General features: G+C 42.6%; 1 long non-coding RNA gene and 1 pseudogene across 1 annotated transcript in view; both read right to left on the reverse strand.

Annotated features, from left to right (window-relative positions):
* Window positions 1–9,908: 9,908 nt before the first annotated feature.
* LOC137618718 (uncharacterized) overlaps window positions 9,909–21,343 on the reverse strand; it is a 32,883-nt gene continuing 21,448 nt past the window's right edge. Inside the window, exon 3 of the long non-coding RNA XR_011039824.1 lies at window positions 9,909–11,340. This is a non-coding gene — a long non-coding RNA (uncharacterized lncRNA). The remainder of the gene's footprint in view (window positions 11,341–21,343) is intronic.
* On the reverse strand, window positions 17,918–18,036 carry LOC137619337 (5S ribosomal RNA; annotated as a pseudogene).

Here is a 21,343-nt window from a genome sequence, read left to right on the forward strand (position 1 = left end):
TCATGTTCTTCCCTTTACCTTTCTTTAGCAATTGTTTCTTAGGCTGCATTTCCAAGCCTCCTCAGGTCTCTTGAAAGCTTTTGAACATTGTATTTTGAGAGGAGGTTGCTCTGCCTATGTCTTATGTCCTTTTAAAATATCCTCCTTAGATTTGTTATCTCATCATCTTTTTCTCTTCTTTAATACAGGTTTTAAGTTTAAGAAATCTGGTATAGTCTTATGAGTCTGGCTTTTGTCAGCCAATCTCATGAGAGCTTTCTTGTTGAAAGTCAAGTCTTTGATGATGGAAATATTTCTTCCGTTTGGGAGAAATCCTTCGTGTCCAACCTGGCTAGATACAAAAGAATAAGATTTGTAGCCACTAAATGGAGGTTCAAAACTGCATGAATTTGAATTTTATTGTGATAATCATTGGTGGTCTTCTGCCTTCCTTGATGCTGGTTTGAAATGGAATCAGGCAAAGGTTATTAGTCTTCTTTTTTGTCTGTTTTAATCTGAAGATTGTTTGGGATCTTTTGTCTTCTGTCAAATAACTGAAGATGATTAGAAAGGTTTCCTGTTTGAATATTGTTATTAATATTGTAAATTATTTTCACCTCCTGACAGCCAAGTCTAATTCCTACTTTCTCTAGGCTCTAGTGGAACTTTCATGTTTCGATAAGAGATGAAAAATCTCTTTGGAAGTCCAGCTGTAGAAAGACAAGAAGGAAATTTTGAATTTGGAATATTGAGGACGTTATCTTTGAATGTTGTTTGTCTCCCTTTGTTCTTTGATAGAAATGGCCTTTCTTTTGGTAATTGGTGAAAGGATTCTATTGGTAGACAGCCATTTCTGGTAATAAGTTTATTGTCCTCTTCCTTTACTCCTTGTTTCTTAGTAAATGAATTTTTTGTTTGGTTTTGTGCTGTTTTGAAATGGTGCCAAAGAAGGATCCTTTGAAAGGAAGCCTTGAAGGAGGAAGAAGTGTCTTTGTACATCTTGTTGATCAGGAAGTTAAAATCTTCTGAATTGTCTCATACTTCCATTCCTTGAATGTTGGTTAACATCTGTCTCCTCAGTTAGGCATACGGTTTTCAAATATTGATGAGGACGTCTACGCCATTTAGATATTTATGAGGGTCATCGGTTCCTTTATTATGCATCTGGTACTTTCAAGAATACCAGATGAACCACAGTCTCTGGTTGCAAGAAAAAAATAGAAAGAGGAGGTGATATTTGTGCTTTAGTTTAAAAATCATTTTAGTCAGTGGAAAGCTGTGTTTCAAGTCTAAGGTACCAGGAGACCTTTAGTTCCTTTGAGGTAAACTCGAGTCGTGTTGATTCAACATTTCAGAATTTGAGGTAACTTCAATCATAGAGATTTGAGGTATTTATCAATGTAGATCATGTTTGCCAGGCAAGGTGTTGAGAATTTTGGAGTCTCAACTGATTCAGTTCACTGCTGGCATCATACAGTGGTTTTTGCTTAGCAGTGATGTTTGAGAGTTAACTGGAAGTAGCAGTTCCTCTTTTATCTTTCTCCTAACAGACATTTAGAAAGTTAATTTTATTCACTTATGGCACTGAGAAAGTATTGTCCTCGTGCAATCTCAGCCTCATATTCTTGTGGGATTAACCCAGAAAACCTCATTGGTATTGACTATGGTTTTCCTCACTTAAACTTGGATATCCTTTTCTCTCTTCTCTATGTTCCTCCTCCTCCAACTTCTTCCCAATTGAGAAATCAAAGTGTTTCAATGCAGACGCTCTTTGTCCCAAGTGGGATTCCTTTAAGTATCCTTCAATGCAATAATGTGAAGATGATTTTCAACCAAGTTCACATCTTGGACAAGTTTGGCTTTTAGCCCTTTCTTTGCAGGACAGATGCTCTTATGAAAAATGCTTGAATTGATTCTCTTTTGTTCTTAGAGACATTCTTTGTATGTTGTTCATAAGGGCTTCTTGACGCGTCAGTCTCTTCTGCTTTAGTTGCACAAATCAGGCCTAATTGGATATTGGCAACTCAATGATCATGTTTTGTAGTCATGTCCTTCGTACAGTTCCCTTATGGATTTTGGACTTATCCATCCTGAAGGAATAGATTTTGTTCAACAAAATTTCAGTAGAGAAGCAACTAAAGAGCATTGATATGTGGTAATGTCAAGAGCAACTACTTCTAAGGAATTGGTTGGAATCCATCCTTGGTTTTGTGATGAAACATTTGAGATGCTACTTTTGGTGTCTGTACTCAGATGAAATTACTGTACATTCTGGTATCTTGTAGGTGAAGTAAACTGCAGTACTGTACATTTCTTCTTTGAAACATTGACTCAGAAACATGTCATTGTCTGTACAGAGGTGAACAAATTCTCTGTACATACAGCATTCCACTGTACAAGACTAGAAGGCATTTAAGATGCTAATCTAATAGTTCCAAGCCTACAGTGCTCCATATTCAACCAACAGTGTTTTCCTTGCATAGCTCTGACAAGCGCTTGGGGATACCATGGTTCTTCTATTCAGGATTTGTTACAAGTCTAGTGTAAGAGGTTGGCATAGGATTCGGTCGACTGCAGACTGTGGTTCCCTTTGGAAAGTTGTCTTGGCTCAAGAGATGGAAGCGTGTGACCCATGAAGTCTTGTGTGTCTTTGTCTGCACAATTTGGTGTTTATGGTTTCCGTGCAACTTTTAATGGAAATTAGACAGAAATGTTTTTGCAATTATTGCAAATGCAAGAAATGCCTTAAGGTCTTTTGATGCCATTTTATTGAAGTGACTTTGACTTGCATTTGACTTTGAATGATATTTTAAGAAATAACTTTTGTGTATCTTATCTCTTCTGAATATATTGTGGCATTTTGGCAACCAAAGAAATTTGGAGACTAAAAACTTAACTTTGAAAACGTAATTCATTTTATTAAAGAGTTTATTATAAGATTGTTCAACCAGAGAGATTTAAGGTTAGAATGTAAGTAGTTAAATTATCAGTTTAAACTTATTCATGTGAATCTGTTTATGAAAATAAATTGATAAAAAAAGAAAGATGAAAAGAGAAAATGAAAACATTCAAGGACCTAGTGACACCTTTTGTTCAAGAACAGAAACGGCTTCAATCATTCGTTACTAGGTGGGACTTGGGGAGGGCCTTGGTTGGGTTTTCATTTTCTCTTTTTATCCAAAAGAAAATCTTGCAAAGTTTTGGAGACGATGCTTTTGTGTTCCTTTGGGAAACGAGAAGGATTTCAAACATTTCCTTATCCATTCAAAGTCTGTTTTATTTTCTCATACAAATATACATCAAATCTTGTGCTTGTGTTTCTGTCACCATCATTTCTAGATCTTTGATCAAACTACAGAAAGAAAATCACAGGTTAAAACTGATGAATATTTATTAGGAAACTTCTGTACCAAAATAAGTGGTTCTTAATGATATAAGTAACTGGTTTATGGTTCTTGCAAAAGCAAAACTCATTTCAGCCACTTTCACTTAAGAGGAACATGACTAAGCCCTTTTAGATGGACACTTTAAACTTACTGAAAAGAATCCTTCAAGGGTCACTCTCTCAAACACCATGTTCCAACTGGCCAATTCAACCGCCTAACGAGGCAACAATACTAAGGGTCGTTAAACTCCAGACTAAAGTTACAGAACTGAATATCTGGATGAAACTGGTTGGAACAGAAGCTGAGAGAGAGAGAGAGAGAGAGAGAGAGAGAGAGAGAGAGAGAGAGAGAGAGAGAGAGAGAGAGAGAGAGAGAGAGAGAGAGAGAGAGAGAGAGAGAGAGAGAGAGAGAGAGAGAGAGAGAGAGAGAGAGAGAGAGAGAGAGAGAGAGAGAGAGAGAGAGAGAGAGAGAGAGAGAGGGGGGGGGGGGGGGGAATGAAAAAGAAGTGTGTGGGATCCCATACCTCCTCCCCACCAACTCTTCTTTCCTTCTCCTTTTCAGGTGGGCGGCCACAATGCACTCCCTGCCCCATGCAACCCAAGAAGTGCTATTTGGCTTTTTGTAATGTATTTAGGTTTTAAATAAAATTATATGTACTTTCATGAATATTTATTGTATCCTCTTCCATTATGTATAATGCATTAAATTTATTACATAGAGTTTCCCTTCCAAATAGAATGCCTTTCATGTTTAAAAGTAAATGATCAATTCACTGTAATTCTGTCTACACTATATCAAGAAAATTTATTTGTTCACGGCTACCATGATGCTGTTCATCTTCCTTTTGTTCACATTGATTTAGCACCACACTAACTTGCACTAAAGGTAGTCCCAATATACGACCTGGTGTTTCTAACCTTTCTGGAATATTACCTTTACTCTTCTTCATTTTATAATACCATTATCAACCGGAATGTTTTGAAAATGGCCAATATTTTGGCTTTCGTAATTTCAAATCTATTCTTAAGATATAAAGTATTACAAATGTGACCCATTAGCAATGAAATAACTTATGAAACACTGGAATCCATATAATGGGGAACAAAGTAACTGGTGCTACATAAATTGACAGATGTATGACAAGATAGATTACAACAAAAGTCTATCTAACAATGAATTTAGTCAGTAAGGTAGTGTTCAGACCTAGGAGTACACTTAACATAAGAGTTGCAACCAAGGGATAAACCGTGAGGTTGTACTACAAAGCGGAGATTTTCATTGCCCTGAAAGAAAGGTGTAAAACAGGACAATGACTTTTTAGTTTCCTGGGTAATTACAGATCACTTCATTAGGTTGCAGAGAAGGTGAGTCACAACAGATTAATCTGGCCATTATTAGAGCTACTTGGGAAAGTAGATGGCTACAAGCCCAAGAGACCAGACCCAGAACGAAAGCAGCACAACCCACAAAAAGTAAAGAATAAAGAAAGATAAATTTATAGATATTAAAAAATACCTTGAGATTTGTAAGAAACTGACAACTGCTGTTCTATGGCCAATTTGTTCCAAGGAGCAATAATTTGACCAGAGAAAACCAACAAAAGAAAAAAAGTTACACAAATCAGATCCCAAAGGACAACAGAAGACCAAAGTGCAACAGGAAATGATGCTAAAAAGGGTCATGTTGTGCAAATCAGGTAAAGAGGTTCATGAGAAGCTTATTTCTTACTTATTAAAAGTAATGCAGGAAGGAAGGCAATGTCATATCAGATAAAGAATGGATTCTTGGGAGAGTAACTGAATTTATTCCAGCTCAAATAATGAAAATATTCTCACTGTAAGTGATCCCACGTCCATAAAGGGACCTCAAAGGACTCAAACTACCAGGTCATTCCTTTAGGATAAAAGACAAGAGTCATCTCAAGAAGTGATATCCTCATATTGTCAGAAAACGGCAGAGAGAAAAACCATCGTTCAAGGTGTAAGGAGACAAAGTTTAAAGGCCGCAAAATACAATGTAGAAAAAGCACCACTCGCCCATCCTTAGGAATCAAATGAAATATTGAAGAAAAAATACTAACTATAATCGATCCCAACATAGTGTACACCACAACTTTGTCCATTTGCATTGGAGACCGATGTAAGGCAAATGCAGGAGACCAATGTAAGGCCAATGCAGGAGACCAATGTAAGGCAAATGCAGGAGACCAATGTAAGGCCAATGCAGGAGACCAATGTAAGGCCAATGCAGGAGACCAATGTAAGGCCAATGCAGGAGACCGATGTAAGGCCAATGCAGGAGACCAATGTAAGGCAAATGCAGGAGACCAATGTAAGGCCAATGCAGGAGACCGATGTAAGGCAAATGCAGGAGACCAATGTAAGGCCAATGCAGGAGACCAATGTAAGGCAAATGCAGGAGACCAATGTAAGGCAAATGCAGTTACACTTCAGTGCAACAAATCCATCAGTTTTGTCAAAACCAGTTAAGATTGCAATATGCAAACAGAAAACAAGAACCAATTGTGTAGTTTCTTCCTCACCTTGCAAACTCCTAAAGGACAACCAAATAATTATTTCATGTTTTTAAATATACAGTATACTCTCATGACTAACTTCCTCTAGATACAATTATTCATAAATTCTTTCCCAAAAATAAGATTAAATGTTAAAACCATGGTTTATCTAGACCTTCCTTTTGCCATTTGACAATTTTTCATGAAACTCTTTGATGAAACAATTGAAAAAGACAATTGGACCCAGAGAAAAATGAATCCCTTACAATATTAACAGAAGAATGAAACTACAAATGACCTCAACTTTTCAACCGCCTATAAAAGTGTACGGTAATGAACTGATCTGCCTTGGAAGAGTTTTCCAACTAAAAATACAATTAAAAGAAACACTTTTTGCAAGAGCCTATAACTATACACATACAGATATGACCCTACTAATTAAAAATACTGTACTATTCTGACTAAAGTTTTGTCGAACTAAGAAATCCACGTTGGTGATATTACAAAATTTTATAGCATCCAGTTTGGTACAAGATGAAATCACGACTTTATACTCTTGAAATGTCTGGGAGTTTCTTATGAAATCTGTAGATATGGGAATAGCAGGACGTAGGCCTGTGAAAAGGCTCAAGAAATCAGAAATCATGGAAAAAGAGGATCGATATAAATACAGACCTACAAGGAACTCGGATACAGAAAAACAAGAGCTATCATTTCAAGTCGAACCACGTAAGAAATATGGAGGACATAAAAACATTTACACTCACAATGATGACAAAGATTCGTCCAACAGGTTGAAAGTGTAACTATACAAAAGGTTCACATCTAGAATGCGATTGGAAGTGCAGACGACAGAAATTATCGATGTGTTGACCCTAGACATAATGAATTTCCTTAACAAAGTTGATTTAAAAATGTCATAGAACAGAAGAGGCCGATATCAATCAGTGAGAAGGAGGTCCACAGACTACAATACATAGTAATAAAGGCCAAAGGTGAACCACAGAGTAGAATATGATAGATGGGAATGATCATCACTAAACAAAATAGAAGAAAAATTACGATAATAAAAAAATTGAAGATGTGTAAATTTTCTGGCAATCCTCATGAAAAAAGATATATAGGAAAAGAGAGAGAAGAAAGTTTTATGGCTCAACAGAGAAGGAAACAGTTAACACAAAATAATGAACAATTTCTTTCCTTCAACAGAACACCAGACAAAAGTCTACTAAATATCAAGTTATCAAAACTACTCCCAGGAACTTTAAACTCCCTTATAAAATCTAAGGAACTTCTGCTATTTCTAAAACTAACTTAATCAAGGAGTTTTGAAACATAGCCTCTATTTCACAATATTCACATACATTGAACTACAAGTTTTAAAATTGAATTGTAACTGGAATATTCAAAAGAAAATCCTTGAAAACTAAATTCACTTCTCTTACAGAGGAAATTCTATTTTACAATTTTTCCTGATACATTATTCATGAATCTAGTTGGAAGAGTTCTTGCACCAAATCACCAAGACAACAAAGATTCTTCCCAATGACCCAAAAGAGAAGGTTATACAGTCTTTAAACTTACTGAGTCTATATTTCTATCCCTAACCTAACAATCAAAGAATATATAACATCACAGAACATCTCATTTCACAAGTTAAAACCAAAGATATAAACCCCAAATTCTCTACCTGCAAAGGAAACCAGTTTCATGATATTGTCATGGTATAGTAAAAATAACAATTTTCTTCACTACAAAGGTAAATAAACATAAAAACAATCTTTTATTTACGTCATAACCTTAAAATCAATGCTCTTATTAATGTTTGTTCACTAACACTTTATGCAAAACAGGATTCAATTATAAAAACCTTAAAGAAATAAAGTACAAATTGACAATAATTCTCAGAATGTTCAAATGTTACAAACGAATCTTGGATGTTGGTATTGAAAAGATTTGACTTTTAAGCTAACCTGAAGTCTTCAATATATGACTGACACATCCATTTCTAAGTTCAGCTTACGTGAAAGTTTGATAACATAATGGCTTGTGATTCACATATGATTATTAACAACCAAAAATGAGAGACCTTTAATAAGGATTAATATTTCTAAAAAGGTCTTATGAATACAAATTAGTAATAAGGGTGATACACAAAGTGTGCGATGTTTTTGAAAGGTTTTATGGCCTCAAACAAACCGCAGGATGAGAGCCTGTCTTATGGTATGGGGTGTAAGTACTGTATTCAGGCAAAGGGTAATCTAAGATGGAGCTTTCGGTGCATGCTAGTGTTGGATGCATTAAGTGTGGGATATCTCGCACAATCTTTCAGTTGGACAATGTGTTCATTAAACATAATGTAAAATACGTAAACCTATAAAGGAATCATAAATGAAATTGTATGTTAACATGTGAATCCTTTACACAAAGCGGAGTCTTGTAACTTCTGTTTTCAAAATGTTGCAAGTTGAATACTTTGCAATCAAACCTTAGACAGAATTTTCATTAGACAATTCAGTGCATCAGTCTGAAGTTTCAGGTCCCCTGGATAAGTAGTTTGCAGACACCAATAGTGAAAAGATACATTAATTTGTGGACCTAAAGAGTAAGCAAAGAGGAAGACTCATAAAACAGCCTCTAGTGGTTGTACAGATAATTAAATGAGCTCAAATGTTTGAGTTAAATTAGGGAAGATGTTTGTAGTACTACAAAGAAGCATGAAAGTTATGCACCAATATAACTAAACTAATTTGCAAAAGGTAAGGAGGTGTATGTTGTGTTTATGGATCTGGAGAAAGCGTACGATAGAGTTGATAGGGAAGCAATGTGGAATGTGATGAGGTTATATGGAGTTGGTGGAAGGTTGTTGCAAGCAGTGAAAAGTTTCTACAAAGGTAGTAAAGCATGTGTTAGGATAGGAAATGAAGTGAGCGATTGGTTTCCAGTGAGAGTGGGGCTGAGACAGGGATGTGTGATGTCGCCGTGGTTGTTTAACTTGTATGTTGATGGAGTGGTGAGAGAGGTGAATCCTCGAGTGCTTGGACGAGGATTAAAACTGGTAGGCGAGAATGACCATGAATGGGAGGTAACTCAGTTGTTGTTTGCGGATGATACTGTACTGGTAGCAGACACAGAAGAGAAGCTTGGCCAATTAGTGACAGAATTTGGAAGGGTGTGTGAGAAGGAAGTTGAGAGTTAATGTGGGTAAGAGTAAGATTATGAGATGTACGAGAAGGGAAGGTGGTGCAAGGTTGAATGTCATGTTGAATGGAGAGTTACTTGAGGAGGTGGATCAGTTTAAGTACTTGGAGTCTGTTTTTGCAGCAAATGGTGGAGTGGAAGCAGATGTACGTCAGAGAGTGAATGAAGGATGCAAAGTGTTGGGGGCAGTTAAGGGAGTAGTAAAAATAGAGGGTTGGCATTAATGTAAAGAGAGTTCTGTGAGAAAGTGATTGTACCAACTGTGATGTATGGATCGGAGTTGTGGAGAATTAAAGTGACGGAGAGACGGAAATTGAATGTGTTTGAGATAAAGTATCTAAGGAGTATGGCTGGTGTATCTCGAGTAGATAGGGTTAGGAACGAAGTAGTGAGGGTGAAAACGGGTGCAAGAAATGAGTTAGCAGCTAGAGTAGATATGAATGTGTTGAGGTGGTTTGGCCATCTTGAGAGAATGGAAAATGGCTGTCTGCTAAAGAAGGTGATGAATGCAAGAGTTGATGGGAGAAGTACAAGAGGAAGGCCAAGGTTTGGGTGGATGGATGGAGTGAAGGAAGCTCTGGGTGATAGGATAGATGTGAGAGGGGCAAGAGAGCGTACTAGAAATAGGAATGAATGGCGAGCGTTTGTGAAAGAGTTCCAAGGCCCTGCTGCTTCCTCCGGTGCCTTGGATGACCGCGGAGGTAGCAGCAGTAGGGGATTCAGCATTATGAAGCGTCATCTGTGGTGGATAATGTGGGAGGGTGGGCTGTGCCACCCTAGCAGTACCAGCCAAACTCGGTTGAGTCCCTTGTCAGGCTGGGATGAACATAGAGAGGAGACGTCCCCTTTTTTGTTTCATTTGTTTGATGTCGGCTACCCCCCAAAATTGGGGGAAGTGCCTTGGTATACAGTATGTGATGTGATTCAGTAGTGTATTATTTTTTGTGGATATCTAATTGATATTCTTTGCAGATATTGACAAATGCTGTACCAACTTCTCTGAGAATTGAAATAATAACAACTCAAGTTAAGCAATAACATTTCTAAGTGAATGGTATCCAGTGGAACAACATAAGTGTAGGGAGATCTGCCAGGAAATAATGTGAATAGGATATTTCACACAAACATAAACACATTTTACGGGTAATGCAGTAGTGCCCTTGTACTTGGGGAAAATGGTCTAGTACTTCAAGAGTCCTATATAGGAAATGTTCTTTACTAAAAGAAAGATATTAATTTCCTAATATGGAGTTGTCTTTTCCTAACTTTTGAAAGAGTGATAATCAGTACCTGTGTGTGCTATTCTTATGTCAAGTCAACGACAGAATTTTCTGAAGATTCCTTAGCAAGTGATGGAAAATTTCACAAAGCTTAAAGAAAAGATTTAAGATGGAAGATGTGACCAGACAGAACGTAACTCAAGTCCAATAGAAAAGGCTTTCCTTTTCCTAACTTCTAGCACATACTATTATTAGTCAATGTTCAACTAACCGTCTGACTTCTTTGACAAAGACAAGCTTCAATTTTCAACCAACCTCAACACCTGACAGACAACTGGCCATGCAATTCATCTGGTGTTAGAAAACAAAGTCAATCAAAAGGATTCACTTTCAAAAAGGATCTACAATAATAGGACAGTAACCTACAAGAGCTTTTCACAGACATATCTGCAATGTATACCTTCGTGTTTAGAATCTGTATTTACTGTATTAAGAACCAGTTATGACTTGACTCTTCAAAACCCCAACCATACTATACTGATTGACTGCACACACACTAATGACACAAGAACCATCACAAGTCTTCATTGAGACATAATGCTTGATAAACTTGATAAAAACTGAATGGTATTTTGAAGCAAAAGTAAATAAATATGCTTATTGAACTCTTGTATATACTGTAGTCTTACTATCCTTTTTTCCTATAGGAAACTACAGTCTTTATCAACAATGTCTGTATTAGCACAGGGAAACTAATGTATACAGTAGACTTGCCCAACTGAACCCTTTACAGAGTGAATCTCCTCCAACCTTCTCTGCAGTCTAATAGCACATATATCTTCAGGGTTTAATCCTGTTTACTAAAGGTAGTTTTTGCCATTTCATCTATAATCCTCATCTACGATTCCTTGACCCTGATATATTCTCTCTCAACTAACAAGTTCTGTAAGTGAAGTAGCTCTAAGGTGAGTTTCTCCCTGTTGAGGTGCTCAGAAACCTTCCACATGAGGACGGAGTAATACACGAGCAAGTTTTGTACCTGAAAGATACAAGATGAGAATTATTCTAATATATTACAAAGTTATTGTTCACATTAATGACCACACAACACTGTAAAAGTTCTTGTGATATTGAAAAGTTTACACAAAAACACAAATTTATTATTATTATTATTATTATTGCTATTATTATTATTATTATTATTATCATTATTATTATTACTAGCTAAGCTACAATGCAAGTTGGAAAAGCTAGATGTTACAGGAGCAAGGGTTCCAACAGGGGGAAAGTAGCCCAGTGAGGAAAGGAAACAAGGAAAGAAATAACCTAAAAGAGAAGTAATGAACAATCAAAATAAAACATTTTAAAAACAGTAACAACTGTCATATATATTCTATAGAGAGACTTATGTCAGCCTGTTCAACATAAAAATCATTAAATATATGTTTGAACTTTTACTTGACTTAGTCTTCTGAAGAGCACACAATCACATTTTAAGGCTTTGTTACTTAAACCCCATGAATTGTAAGGTCTCTTAGGTCTGCCTATTTCATTCATGAACTTTAGGTGTACTACAATGTGATTTTTATAAATTACAGTTAAAAAAAAGACAATAAATTTCACCCAGCATGGTTGTGTCAATAGTCAAAACAGAACTAATTACACACAAAATCTACTGTAGAATCATGTCCTCAAAGCCTTACCTAATATCAAGATGTTACAATCATTTTGTTTTTTCCATAACTATACAAACCTACAAACCTAAGATCTTTAAAAGGAGATTAATTGTAAGAGGTTGAAGTCCCAATAACCGAGCTGGCTGATTACTGACCGGGGAAATGTCACATAATTTGGTCCTGCATTGGAGCAAAGTCATGACTACTGTCAACCTCCTAACTACTTGAGCATGAAGATGTCGCAGGTTGTCAGGCAAGGTCCCTCCCTACAAGGAGGTCATGTAAGAACCTATATTCATAAGGGTATGGTGTCTGAATGTGGGATTATTATAAGAAATGGACTGCATACATTTCATCCATCTCTACCTTGTCTGGAAGGATAAAGGTGATACTTCACAATACAAAACTTATCTCTCAAGAAAAGTTAACTCTGTTGTGAGGCTCGTCTGCATCTAGTGTAAATCAAAGCATAGTGGCCAAATAGACAGAAGGCAATTACAATTCTGACATAGCAGCCACCTTACCAATGGTCTTGTGTATCCCGAAGAAACACAAGGAAGAGGAATGCACTAAAAGTCCTCTAGATGGTTCTGCAGGTCTTCACAATCAACTCTTTTAAAGGGAAATTTGTCTGAGGCTCACTGACCAATCTTCTTCCTGTTCAAGAGGAAGACGGGAACCAAGTACTGTACAGTCTACTACCAAGAAAAATACTTATCAAACTGTAGTGGTTAGCAGGCTGTGGTCAGGTATAGATTGGAGACGGACTTCAAGCTGCTATTACACATTTAAACAGGTGTCCCCATGTTGATGGGTACCACCCCTTGTTTCTGCTTCTTTGTGAATGTCAAGATCCAAGTTGATGCAAAGTATATGACTGCATCCAACAAAATATCGCATAAGAGGATGCTCAGCAGATGATGGAAGTAGATTCTATGGAAAGAGAGACTGGGCGCAAGATCAAAGTGTCGGAGTGCCTGAGTCTTACATTGGATCCCTGTTGTCAGTACAGACATTGTTGAATCAATGGACAGTTGTGATGGAGTGTCCAAAGTGTCTTGAATATGTTTGGAGACATGAGAGAGAGAATTGCGGCTGCCAACATCTCGTGTTCAATCTCATTCAAGGCCTAGCATGCCAACGGGAGCGTGAGTATTGGTAGATTACTGCTCCTCCCACAAAACCCTGCAGAAGGATCGGTCAATGTCTTGTGAGGAACTTCTATCTGTGCCTCGGTGACTTCTTCCTTCTCTGTGAGTGGGTCTTTCACTAATTTTATATCAAGATGGATAAAGTTATATCCTATACACATAAAACCCAAAATATGACTGTCAGTAGGTTATGGACATTTAGCCCTCATAAACCATAAATTTTAATTGAAAATGTCTCTGAAACTACTTGCAAATTATCTGTCACAGCTTCCCACTCTCCTGAAGAGAGAGAAAAGTCAAATGGCCAGGAAGGGGAAAGAAGGCCAGTGACCTTTATTACTACTGGTTGTGCATGAGCTGGTTCATGTAGGAATAGAGCATAGGCAGCAGGTGCATGAGCTCCAATCGAAGAATTCTTCCTCCCCCAGGAGACTCACCAGACAACCCCAGGACACAAAGGAGGGATAGAATGCCTGTCCTTGGTTGGAGAGAATTCTTGCCAACAATCTGAAGAGCAAGATATGGCATCTCAAGTGCTTGTTTGAATGCAAAGAATAGATTTGAAAAGGCACATTCCAAACTCTAACTTGCAACCAAGTTTGAAGGTCTTGGCATCTGGGAAAACTCTGTCATGGAGCTATGAGTGTGGGCAGATCTATACCAAGGAGCAGTATAGGTCCGTTAGGCAATCTCGAGTGATGGCGTCACCGAAGATTCTATGGAATGTCCAACATCAGGAAAGAGATGAGGGGCAGCTTCACAAGTCCCAACCAGCTGTGCTTAGGCCCATTGCTTGAAACAAGAGCTTAAGCTCTTGTACTTCATACTGAAAACCCTTCCAAGGGGGTTGAGTTTTAGATCCACGAAACCTTGCACAGGAATAGGCCAAAGTCTCGAAAGACTTTGCCAGATCGGTCATTCTGTGTTTTCCATTTTCCTCCTTTCTCGAAAGGAACAGGTAACAGCAGGAGTTACCTGGCGACTCTAAAGTAACGATTACCTGTAAAATAAGTGTAAGTCTCAATCTTGTGGTTTTTGGTGGTGGGATTCCTGATCTGAAGATATTAATCTTAAGGTTTGTCATAGCAACATTTTTTAGAATGTTCCATCTTTATTTATTTTTTTTTTTGATAAAATAGTTTGTGGTATAGTATATGTGGGTGGTGTACAAATGGAGCACTCGTAATGTTAGGGACAAAATTGGGATTCCAAGTTTGTGTGAAGAAGTGAGACTCAAAAGTAAAAGGCATTCATTGTATGACCCATTGTTAGCCAGTAACCTCAAAAACACTTCCAGCTATGCTAGGGAAGGGTTTGGATCAAACTATTCAAATTGTGAATTTTGCCCGAGTGAATACAGTATTTAATCTTATAGATGAACTCAAATTGATGTTTGACAAATATGAGTGAATTTTTTGCCTTACTTAATGATTAGGAATGGATTATGCGTCTTGCCTATTAAGTTGATATTTTTGAGCAGCTGAATCTTCAGATGCAAGGAAGGAATGCAAACATAATGAAATTCATAGATGCCTTGAAAGCTTTGACGAAAAAGATGGAAAATGGGAAGAGAAGGTCAATGTGAGAAATGTATCAGCTTTTGATCAAATGTCATCCGTATATGTTGTTGGTGGAGAAGACAAGGTGCAAAGAATGATACTTCTCAGCATTTGATGACATCAGAAAGTGATTCCAGCAGATATATTACTGAAATCATTGATGATAAACTGGATTTAGTTAGTTAATCCATTTGAATTATCAGTTGAAAAATATTCCTGATGATTGTAAAGATGAATTTCAGGAGTTTTAGTCCTGATCAGGAGTTTCAGAGAAATCCATTACATAATTCCTACCTAAAAGTGGCAGGAAGAGCTATTCGTGCACTGCTTCCCTTTGCGTAGACATGTCTTTGTGAGACAGGCTTTTCAAGTCTTTTGCAAAACGACAAATTCAAAGATAATTTGTATTTTTCCTAACCATACAAACCTTAGCTATTTACACTGGGGGTTTACCTTTTTCCATAGCTGAAATGGCGAGCCATTAGAATTTAACGAGGGTATATTACCCCCGCGCTAGTTAGCAGGGGGGTAGGGGAGTGGTAGCTAGCTACCCCTCCCCCCCTCACACACCGGTGAACTGCTTCACTTTCACTTAGAGGTAGGGCTTGTCTTGGTGGACAGGGCTGCACATATATGTAAATAGCTAAGGTTTGTATGGTTAGGAAAAATACAAATTATCTTCGAATTTGTTATTTGTTCCGTAACCGAAATACAAACCACGCTATTTACATTGGATGACATACCCCTTAGGAAGGGTGGAAAGTCCCCAGCCATACTGGCTTTGGCTTTACCCGGGGACTCAGAATCCAAGTGAGTCGCACTCGAGAAAAGGAGTCCCTGCACCTCACAAGTTCCTTGCTCCGCAAGGAACCATGTGGCCTACATAAGCTTATGTGTGAAGGAAGAAGTGTGACCCGTCCTAGGCAGTTGACCTGGAGTTCCAGAAGAAACTCTGGGTTAGGACGTTCCCAATACCACCTCGTCAGGGTATGGGGGACACGTCAGTATTGACTAAATACTTGGAACACAAGCATGGTTTACCTGCAGAGGTTTGAGGTCAGCTATGCAGAGACCAGGATGCTGCTTCCCAGTAGCAGTAGAGGGGATGACGAAGAAAGAAGGAAGGTCCAGACATACTTTGTTCGTTCATGCAGACTAAAACCTGATAACAATGCCCCCAACCTTCTGCTACCTGTCTAAAAAAGAGCCTGAGGTTAGACCAGCTGTTGTGTAGCCACCACAGAGCGATAGAAACGTATCGATACTCCTGTGGGTCACGCCCTGCAGGAAGCGGGCTGCGAAGGTCATTAGACGCTTCCAGACTCCAGCTTGTAGCACCTGCGTCACACAGAGTAGTATTACTCGAAGGCGAGGGACGTTGCGAAGTATCCGACATAGTGCTGTAGGGCGACGCGACGGGGGAGGGTCTGGATTCAGGTCGAGATGAATGTCCTTGAGTCCGAGCTGAAGAGGTATACTGGTGACTCTCCACCGTGTCCTTCTTGTGCTCCCAACCCGGCTGCACGTGAGGACAAACTGCAGCTGTTCCCAAAGATAACCCCTCGATTCCTTTACTGGCAAGGAGGAGAAGGTTTTGGGTCATCTGATACAGAATGGTGACCCGAAATCTTGAAGGAATTGGACCTTAAGGGCCGGGACCCCCAGATTCTGAGTTTAGCCAACAACTCAGGAGCAAACCTGAATGTTGCCTTCCCCCATTCCTTAGAAAGGGCGGAGTCGTACGAGACCAAGAAGATTGCTGACACATTGGCCGCGGCCAGAGTGAGCAGGAGACCCAAGACGGAACACGATCAGAGGCCTGACGTAAAGGGTCTTGAGAATTAAGGGACTAAAAATTCCGAACCATGCTCCATGTTGGAGGTCTCACTCCGACTAGGGCAGGGACGTTTGCAGCTTCGCATGAGCGAGGAAAGGTCCAGCGACAGGCTTCATTGCCGAGAACGGAAAGGAGTTTCCTCCCGCCGCCAAGCAATAAGTTCGTTATTGCTGGAGAAGAGGCCTCAAGGAAAAAGCTATATCTCCCACGACACCAACCACAGAAGACTCTACACTTCGCCTGGTAGACCCCTGCGGATGACTAGCGCAGATGATGCGACCTCTGCCCAGCGACTGTAGAGGGTTGTCTCTTCTTGAGGAGGAGGCGTAGTGTCTCCAGGCATGAAGCTGAAGCGACGCCCCGGCTCGTGAAAGATGTTGCAGTGTGGTTGTTTGAGTAGCCTGTGCCGTGGGAGAAGCTCTCCCGGGAGTTCCGTCAGGGGAAGCAGAGGGTCCGGAAACCGTTCTGCGTATAGTCCCAGTGGAGCTCTCAGGGCCATTGAAAGGTTGACAGACAACCTGGTCTTGTTGAGACCCATTCTCAACAGACAACAATGGTGGGAAGACGCAGGGGTCGATGTTGTCCCACCAACACCGGAATGCATCTTGCCAGTCTTGGGGTCTGAGACTGGGGGGAAGAACAGCGGAAGCTTGAGGTTCCAAGCTGTCGCGATCAGGTCCCCCAGGCCAGGACTTGCTGGTTACTAAAGGCCAAAGACCCCCAGGTACACTCTCTCTACGAGGCTCGGCTCAGATATTCGGAGAGAACATTCCTCTGCCCGGAATGAGCGAGCCAATGGTGGTATTGAGAGGATCTCAAATCATCTCAGTATCTCTACAGCAAGATGCGATGGTATGAAAATGCGTCCCTTGCTGGTTGGAACACGCCAGTACCTTGAAGTCGTCGCGCACGGAGCGACTCGGCAGTAGCTATAGGATCTGTAGAGGGGCCAGACTATGGCCCCTAAGCCTGCCTGAATGATGGAGAGGTATCCTTCCGGTCCTGACCATAGGCCTGAACAGGAACATGCCACCCCCCCCCCCACTTTCTTAGACGAGTCCGAGAACAGCATCAAAAATGTGGGGAAAGGACGAGGATATCCACTCCCATCAAGAGGTTCCATAGGTCAACACCCATTGCAGGTCTAATCGTTCCGCTGGTCCCATAGGGGCCAAAAAGTCCAGTTAATCGTTGCTTTGAAACCACCGGAACTTGAGCCGCCCCACAGGGAACTTATCCTGAGGCGACCGTTCGGAACTTTAGATGGGTCAATGAGGAAAAGAGACCTAGGAAACGTTCCAAGGTAGGGCTGAAAGCTCTGCTTGACTGAGAACAGGTACTGCGACTCTCCTCAGCCTTGCCACAGTCAACTGAAGGGAAGGCTCGGAGGAGGCGGCAACAGAATCTGGCATCCCCAGGTGGTCACCCATCCAAGTACCGACCAGACCCGACGTTGCTTAACCTCGCTGGACGGACGAGAAGCGGGGTTTTCAACGTGGTAAGGCCGTTGACTCAACATCATGGCTAGATACTCCAGATATTGAGGCAGAAGAAGAGAAGGCTCCTAGAAAATTACCATGAACCCCCATTCATGGTAAGGATCCGGAAGCTTGTCCCGGCGTTGAAGAAGGTCGAACCCAAGCCTACCGGAGTTGACCAGACCTCCAAAAGGCGAAGGAGGCGGAAGCCTGCTCCTGAGCGGCCATGAAGAAAGCAGGGAGAGTTCTCTGGGGAAAAACCTGCGATGCCATGGCGGGATCGCCACACTGCATCTTAAGCAGGAACACCTGTAGTCTAGGCTGAATTCCAAGAACTTCCTGGAAGATGGATGGAATGGAAACTGAAAGTACCCGTCCTTCTGATCCAGGGCCTAAGGAGTCCTGTCGCCTCGTTACCAGTTTGATCGATTCTGCTGTTCCACGCTGGACGAAGTTTGTTCGACAAACTTGATCAGAGCTGAGAGGTCGACTATGGAATTCCCGTCTCAGATGCTTTCCTACGAGAAAGGATCAACTGAAGAAGCCGACGGGTGAAGTTTTTGACGATCCTATGGAGGACCTTCTCCCAAGGCATGTATCATTCTGCCCAAACGGGCAAAACTCTTGCGACCCCATGGCATAGGGGTTCAGTGATACTGAATTCGCTGACAGAGACGGCAGGCGCGATATCCTTGGCTGATCATGGAGATCGTGCAGGAATCGGCATCGGGAAGCTGTTATCCGGATGAGTAGCCTTAGGCATCCTCCCAGCGTGAGACCTGCAAGGGGGGGTTGCCAACCCTAGAGTCCGTGAACTCTGCCGCTCCCTCTAGGATTATGACCCCCCGGGAGAGCCTCCCGTACTACCTGTTCCTGACAGGAGGGGACTGCTATTGGACACCTTGTCTCAGTTGTCGTAGCCGGTCCGATAACTTAGGACGACGAGGCTGAAAGAAAAAGGCGCTGGAGCCCTGCAGGGTCTGGAAGAAAGCGCCTTGGAGGAGTGAAAACGGAAGTCGACTTCCTCCGCACAACCGCTGTCTATGTCTCTGTTCTTGGGCACAAACAAGCTCTTCCCAAGGATAGAAAGGTGTCTGAGATTGTCGACATCCACGGATGAGACACCCGAGAGGAAGCCCTCGGTCATTGCGTCCAGATGGTCCAACATCTAGCTTGCCCGCTAGTTCGAAACTTGGCGATGAAAAGCCAAGGTGCTTAAGCCCGTGAGGAGGAAAGTACCCATGATCTTCCTGGAGCTTCCTTGTACAAAACCTCGGGTCGCAACCGAGGAGGGAAAGGACCTGGTAAGCCCCTTTGACGAGATGGAAAAGAGGGAGGGGTAAACCAGTCACCCCTTGGCCGAAGGAGAAATCTCGAACGGAAAGCTCCCTGGCAAAACTCCTCCAGGGAATGACGGGGAAGGGCTAACCCAGGTTCTGGAGAGAAGAATGTTGCTCAGACCTCCCTGAAGATTCTTCCTGCTCTTGCAAGTGCCATGCTCTCCGTTTACAGGGTGAGGCCTTGTTCTGGAAATACGCTCCAGAAGACTCGCCAGGCTAGCCATGTTGCGAAACCCCAACGGGAATCGCGGTCGCAATCGCCCTGGAGCTTGCGCGATGGTAAATCAATGGTTTGCGTGTGGCCGAACGTGGAAGTGCTCGTGCGCGGGCACGCAGGAACGCAAATGAAAGTGCGCGAAGGAGCGCAGAAGGAGGACGAGCGTGGTAGGAAGGGCGAGAGCTGGTGGTCGGCGAGCGATGACCCGTAAGCAAGCAATAGATACTGCAGGAATCAAGCCGACGTTCCACGCGACGGAACACCGTCGGTCCGCGCGACGGAACACCGTCGGTCCGCGCGACGGAACACCGTCGGTCCGCGCGACGGAACACCGTCGGTCCGCGCGACGGAACACCGTCGGTCCGCGCGACGGAACACCGTCGGTCCGCGCGACGGAACACCGTCGGTCCGCGCGACGGAACACCGTCGGTCCGCGCGACTGAACACCGTCGGTCCGCGCGACGGAACACCGTCGGTCCGCGCGACGGAACACCGTCGGTCCGCGCGACGGAACACCGTCGGTCCGCGCGACGGAACACCGTCGGTCCGCGCGACGGAACACCGTCGGTCCGCGCGACGGAACACCGTCGGTCCGCGCGACGGAACACCATCGGTCCGCGCGACGGAACACCATCGGTCCGCGCGATAGAATATCGTTGGTTCGCGAGCGAGCGAACATTGTGGCGCATGTGCGCAGTCGCGCATGAGCGTGGGCACGTGGGCTTGCGGTCGCGCGGGCACGTGGGAGTGTGGACGCGCAGGCGGTTGGGAGGCTGATGGCGCGTAGGCGGGCGATGGCGCGTTCTGGCGAGCGATGGCCCGTAGACGACTGACGGCGCGTTGGCAAGCGATGGCGCGTCGTCAAGCGGTGGTGCGTTAACAAAATGTTAGCTCGCAGGCGAAGAATCGCGCGGGCGGGTAGGCGATCGCTAACGCGTAAGAGACTAGTGATGGTTAGCGGGCATCGCGCTAACAGAAGGCGCGCAGGTGCATCAGGAAGGTGAGCGCTGAAGCAAGCTGTTAATCAGGCGATCCTAGACGGTCAGAAAAAACCGTTGGCACCCATAGGTGCGTGGCAGAAAAGGGCGCGCATTTGTGCGATGGCGATTGAAGAAAGCTGGCGCACAGAAGGACAGACGTAAAGATGAGCGCTGGCGAGCAGGAGGAAGATCTACGGCAAGACTCAGCTACTGGAGATCGTGGTCCGCAGCAGGCGAGCGCTAGATCGCTACTGATGGTGTCCAGGGGAACTGACACGCATGCAGATCGATGGCGATCGTTGACGCGTAGGAGATTGCTGACGAGCAGGCGAACGTTGACGTGTCTGTGGTCGCTGGCGAGCTGGTGATCGCTGGTGAGCAGAAGGCAAAGCGTGGAAGCCTGTGCATAGAAGAAGAGTCCTTGCCCAAGACCTGAACCGAAGTTCCAGATCGCGAGGGGAACGTGGGCGCACAGGGCGCGTAACAGGAACCAACAGAACAGCAGAGATGATCATCAGGAGAGCGTTGACGAACAGGAGAGCGCTGGCGAACAGGATAGCGCTAGCGATCAGGAGAGCGCTGGCGAACAGGAGAGCGCTAGCGATCAGGAGAGCGCTGGCGAACAGGAGAGCGCTAGCGATCAGGAAAGCGCTGATGAGCAGGAGAGCGCCTGTGCGCTAACACTGAGCAGGAGAGAACACTGCAGAAGGGCGAGCAGGGGAACCCTGACACGCAAGGGAAGAACCCCCGTGGGAGGCAACCCTTTGCCCCGAAGGGATCGTTGTCCGTCGGGAGACTAATGTC

The sequence above is a fragment of the Palaemon carinicauda genome, chromosome 25 (genome assembly GCF_036898095.1).
Source record: "Palaemon carinicauda isolate YSFRI2023 chromosome 25, ASM3689809v2, whole genome shotgun sequence".
Taxonomy (NCBI): Eukaryota; Metazoa; Arthropoda; class Malacostraca; order Decapoda; family Palaemonidae; genus Palaemon; species Palaemon carinicauda.